Source organism: Vicia villosa, unplaced genomic scaffold (genome assembly GCF_029867415.1).
Source record: "Vicia villosa cultivar HV-30 ecotype Madison, WI unplaced genomic scaffold, Vvil1.0 ctg.001953F_1_1, whole genome shotgun sequence".
Lineage (NCBI taxonomy): Eukaryota > Viridiplantae > Streptophyta > Magnoliopsida > Fabales > Fabaceae > Vicia > Vicia villosa.
In genome coordinates this window covers 10,899-15,872 of record NW_026705789.1, presented here as the reverse complement: position 1 = coordinate 15,872, position 4,974 = coordinate 10,899, and positions in this window count along the sequence as shown.

Below are 4,974 nucleotides of genomic sequence, written 5' to 3'. Positions count from 1 at the left end.
ATCTTGAAGGAATGATGAGGGTGGCCGCCCTGGCCTTGGCCCTCAATGCCCAAAGGGTCTGCCCCCAGAAGGACTATGATGCTCTGCAGACCAAGTATGATGAGCTGGAGCACGAGTTCGAATAGTACAAGGATAAGTACGAGGTTCAGAGCGGCATCGTCGAAGACCTCTGCAAAGAGCGGAACAAAGTCAGGGATTTGGAGGCCGAGGGGGAAAGGCTCCGTGAGCGAATTGCCGAGCTAGAGAGGTCTCATCTCCCTGCTGCCGAGGAGGATGAGGACGAGAAAGCTTTGGTGACCCGCTCCCAGCTTCTAGGCAAGGTGAGGGAGCTGGAGGTTGACTGTTTCGCTACTCTGGGGGGTGGATTTAAAGCCGCAGTGGATCAGCTGAAAGTCCTCAATCCGCGCTTGGTGACGAAGGGCATCGGTCCGTACAACAAGGTCGTGGACGGTCGGATTGAGTCAAATCCGGAGTTCGAGGACTGGGAAGATGAGCAGGAGCCCCAGGGTGAGGACGACGGTGCCGAGGAGGAGGATTGTGATGTCTAGACAATTTCTTGATAGTGGCCTGCGTGCCCGCCGTTTGTGGCCTGCGTGCCAATGTTTTGTGGCCTGCCTGCCAATGTTTTGTGGCCTGCGTACCAATGTAGTTAGTTGGGCGATGCCCGGATAGTTTTTGTAATATTTGGATATCCCCGGCCAGTTTGGTCGGTTTTTAATATTGCTCTGCGTTTTATGTTCCAATATTTATGCTTATCTGTTAATCGAATATTTATGTTTGTGCTCGGCCGAGGTTTATGGCCCGGGCGTGTGGGGAACGGTCCGGGTGCGCAGAGCAGGTGTGCGCTATAAGCGAGCTCGAGGCCGCGGTCGGGGCCAGGTGCTCGCGGCGTGAACGATCCCATCGCGAGCTGGGGTTCTGCCGTGCAGGTACTTCCGCGGAGGGTCTGTGTGTAAGGCCCGCCGCGTAGTCGGCTTTGCCTCCTGGTAGGGATATCCGACTGAAGCTGTCGTGGAGCGTACGCGCTTGTACCATGGCGCGAGTCCTTGCCCAGCTTTCCTCGTGTTCGTTACGAGCGGCCGGGCAGCGTTAGGTTGTTTCTAACTGTAATAGCGTCTGAGTTTTTCAGCGTTCCAAGGTCGAGCAAGTTTTTCGCCGAGAAGGTTTTCGAGGTAATATGCCCCGTTTTCGGTTTTATCGTATACTCGATACGGACCTTCCCAGTTCGGGGCTAGTTTGCCCTCGCGTGAATCTTTCATGTTTCTGCGGAGGACCAAGTCTCCAATTTCGAACCCGCGTTTGATAACTTTAGTGCTATGGCGTAAGGCTATTTGTTGTTTCAGTTTTGCTTCTCGGAGGGAGGATCCTGTCCGGATTTCCTCGACCATGTCGAGCTCTTCTCTCATAGCTTCGTCATTGAGTTCCTCTTCGAGAGGTGACTCAGTTCGACGAGATGGTTCTCGGATCTCCACGGGGATCACGGCTTCAGTGCCGTAGGTTAACCTGAACGGTGTTTCGCCTGTGGTCGAGTGTGGGGTCGTCCTGTACGCCCAGAGGACGCTGTGTAACTCTTCGACCCAAGCCTTTTTTGCCTCGCCCAACCTTCTCTTCAGTCCACGGAGAATGACCCGGTTGGCGGCTTCAGCTTGTCCGTTCGTTTGAGGGTGTTCGACCGAAGTGAAGTGTTGTTTCGTCCCGAGTTTGGTTATGAACTCCTGGAATTTTTTGTCCGTGAATTGGGTGCCGTTATCGGTAATGATCGCCTGTGGCACCCCAAACCGAGCGAGTATGTTCCGCTTATAAAAGCGGAGCACGTTTTGGGACGTGATTTTGGCGAGCGCTTCGGCTTCTATCCATTTCGTGAAGTAATCCACAGCGACCACTAGGTATTTATTTTGGTAAGACCCGACCGGGAAAGGTCCGAGGAGGTCCATTCCCCATGTGGAGAAAGGCCAAGGCGAGGAGAGAGATTTGAGCTCGTTTGGGGGCGCCAGGTGCATGTCGGCGTGTCGCTGACATTTATCGCATTTTTGGACGTATTCTTTGGCATCTTGCTGCATGGTCGGCCAATAGTAGCCGGCCCTGAGGGCTTTCCTCGCCAGTGATCGTCCGCCGAGGTGTTGGCCATTGATTCCTTCGTGAAGCTCTTGGAGTACCTCAAGTGCTTGTGAAGCGTCGACGCATTTGAGGAGAGGGATGGAGAAGCCTCGTCGGTACAGTTTGTGTTCGAGGATAGTATACGAACAGGCTCGTCTTTTAATCGCTGAGGCTTCCTTTGCCTCAGCGGGGAGTTCCTCTTTCGTGAGGAAGTTATATATTGGGGTCATCCAGCAGTGGTCGTCCCCGATAGCGAATATTTGTGGAGCCCGCGCGTTTTTGCCTATGCTTGGCCTGGGTAGGATTTCTTGGATGACCAACTTGTTTCCTCCTTTTTTTCTCGTGCTCGCAAGTTTGGATAACACATCGGCGCGCGAGTTGTGTTCTCGGGGGATATGCTCGACTTCTGCTTTGATGAATTTTTTCATCTTATCCTTGACGAGCATGAGGTACTCGGCGAGTACGTCGTTTTTGGCTTGGTAATCGCCGCTGATGTGGGATGCGACGAGTTGGGAGTCTGTGTAGATCTTGACCTCGCGTGCGCCCACATCCTCGGCAAGTCTCAGACCTGCAAGGAGGGCTTCGTATTCGGCCTGGTTGTTCGACGTGTTGAAAGATAGGACTAAAGATACTTCGATGATGAGTCCTTCGTCGTTTTCTAGGATAATTCCTGCCCCGCTTCCTGAATTGCTTGAGGCGCCATCTACGTAAATGGTCCATTTGTTCTTGGTCGGATCCGGGGAGTCGGCCATCGAGGTCATCTCTGCCTTGAAGTCTGCCAAAGCCCGAGCTTTTAATGCCTTCCTGTTTTCGTACTGTATGTCGAACTCCGATAGCTCGAGGGACCACCTCAGCATCCTGCCTGCCATATCTGGTCGGCTGAGGAGCTGCTTGATGGGTTGATCTGTTCGGACGAAGATGGTGTGGGCGAGGAAATAGTACCGCAGCCTTCTGGCCGCTATTACTAGGGCCATGGCGACTTTCTCGATCTGTTGGTATCGCACCTCGGGGCCTTGCAGGGCTTTGCTGGTGAAATATACGGGCTTTTGCCCGCTTTCGTTTTCTCGGATCAGAGCCGCGCTGACTGCCTCGTTTGAAATGGCTAAGTACAGGTATAGAGGCTCGTTGTTATCGGGTCGAGAAAGGACGTGCGGTTTGGAGAGCACTTGTTTGAGGTGTGAAAGTGCTTGCTCGCATTCCTCGGACCATTCAAAGGTCGCTTCTTTTCGTAGTAGTTTAAAGAAAGGGAGTGCGTGTTGGGCGGATTTCGCGACGAAACGCGATAGTGCGGTGAGCATCCCGTTCAAGACTTGGATGGATTTTTTATTGTTAGGAGTGGGTAGTTCGGAGAATGCTCGGCATTTGTCCGGGTTGGCTTCTATTCCTCGTTCGGTCAAGTAGAAACCGAGGAATTTGCCTGCGCGGACGCCGAAAGTACACTTCTCCGGGTTGAAGCGCATCTTGCAGGATCTCGCCCGCTCGAACACCCGCTCGAGATGTGAGGTGTGGTCGGCGTCCTCTCGAGATTTGACGATCATGTCGTCCATATATACCTCGAGGGTGTCGCCGATCTCTCCTCGAAAAACTTTGTTCATCATCCGTTGATACGTGGACCCAGCGTTTTTGAGGCCGAATGGCATTACGTTGTAGTAATAGTTGCCCGACTCCGTCATAAACGCTGTGCACTGCTTGTCGCTCCTCGCCATGGGGATTTGGTTGTAACCTGAATAAGCATCCATAAAAGACAATAGTTTATAGCCGGCCGAGTTGTCGACCAGTCTATCAATGTTAGGTAAAGGATAGGCGTCCTTTGGACATGCCCGGTTAAGATCGGTATAATCAACACACATTCTCCATTTTCCATTAGATTTTTTAACAAGTACAACGTTTGAGAGCCAAGTAGAATATTTGGCCTCGGAAATAAAATTTGCCTCTAGGAGGTCTTTTACAGCTTTCTCGGCAGCCTCCGCTTTCTCGGGAGACTGCCGACGCCTACGTTGAACTACGGCCTTCGCGGCTGGATTGATGGAGAGGTGGTGGCAGGCGACCTCGGGGTCGAGTCCGGGCATTTCTGCGGCGCTCCAGGCGAACAAGTCTGCATTGGCTCGAAGGCAGGCCATGAGCTGCTTCCTTGGTAGATCTGGGATGCCCTTGCCGATCTTTACTGCTTTATCGGGGTTGTCGCCCAGGGGGACCAGCTCGAAATCTCCGTCGGGGATAGGGCGGACGGGATGAGTTGCCTTTGATTGCGTTTCTTCCCCGGTCTTCAGTTCTTCCTCTGTAAACCGTGCATCAAGGTCGACTAAGCTGACGTTGGTTGTCTGATGCTGGTCTTCTCGAGGATGTTTGTCTTCGGCTCTTGGCTTTTTGTTGGAGTTGGTCGGAGGGGCGATCAGTTCTAGTCCTTTGACGGAGGCGTCAAAGATTCTCCTGGCAGCTTCGATATCGGCGTTGATGGTGGCCACTCGTCCTGTCCTCGTGTAAAACTTCATCTTTAGGTGAACAGTGGAGGGCACGGCGGTTAGCTCGGCTAGAGTGGGGCGCCCGATAATGCAATTGTACAGGGTTTTGCAGTCGATCACCAAGAATCTGGTTTTGACTTGCCTGGAGGCTTCCCCTTCTCCGAAGGTGACAATCAGCTCGACGTAACCCCATGGTTTGGTGGTAGCTCCGTTGAAACCTTGGAGGTCCGAACCCACATAGGGAGTGAGATGCGAGTCGTCCAGCTGGAGTGTCTGGAAGAGGTGGGAGTACATGATGTCGACCGAGCTGCCTTCGTCGACCAAGACCCGTCGGACGTCGAAGTTCGCCATTCTAGCTCGGACGAGCAGGGGGATTGTGGCGTTTGGAGCTCCGCCGGGCAGTTCCTCCAGGTAG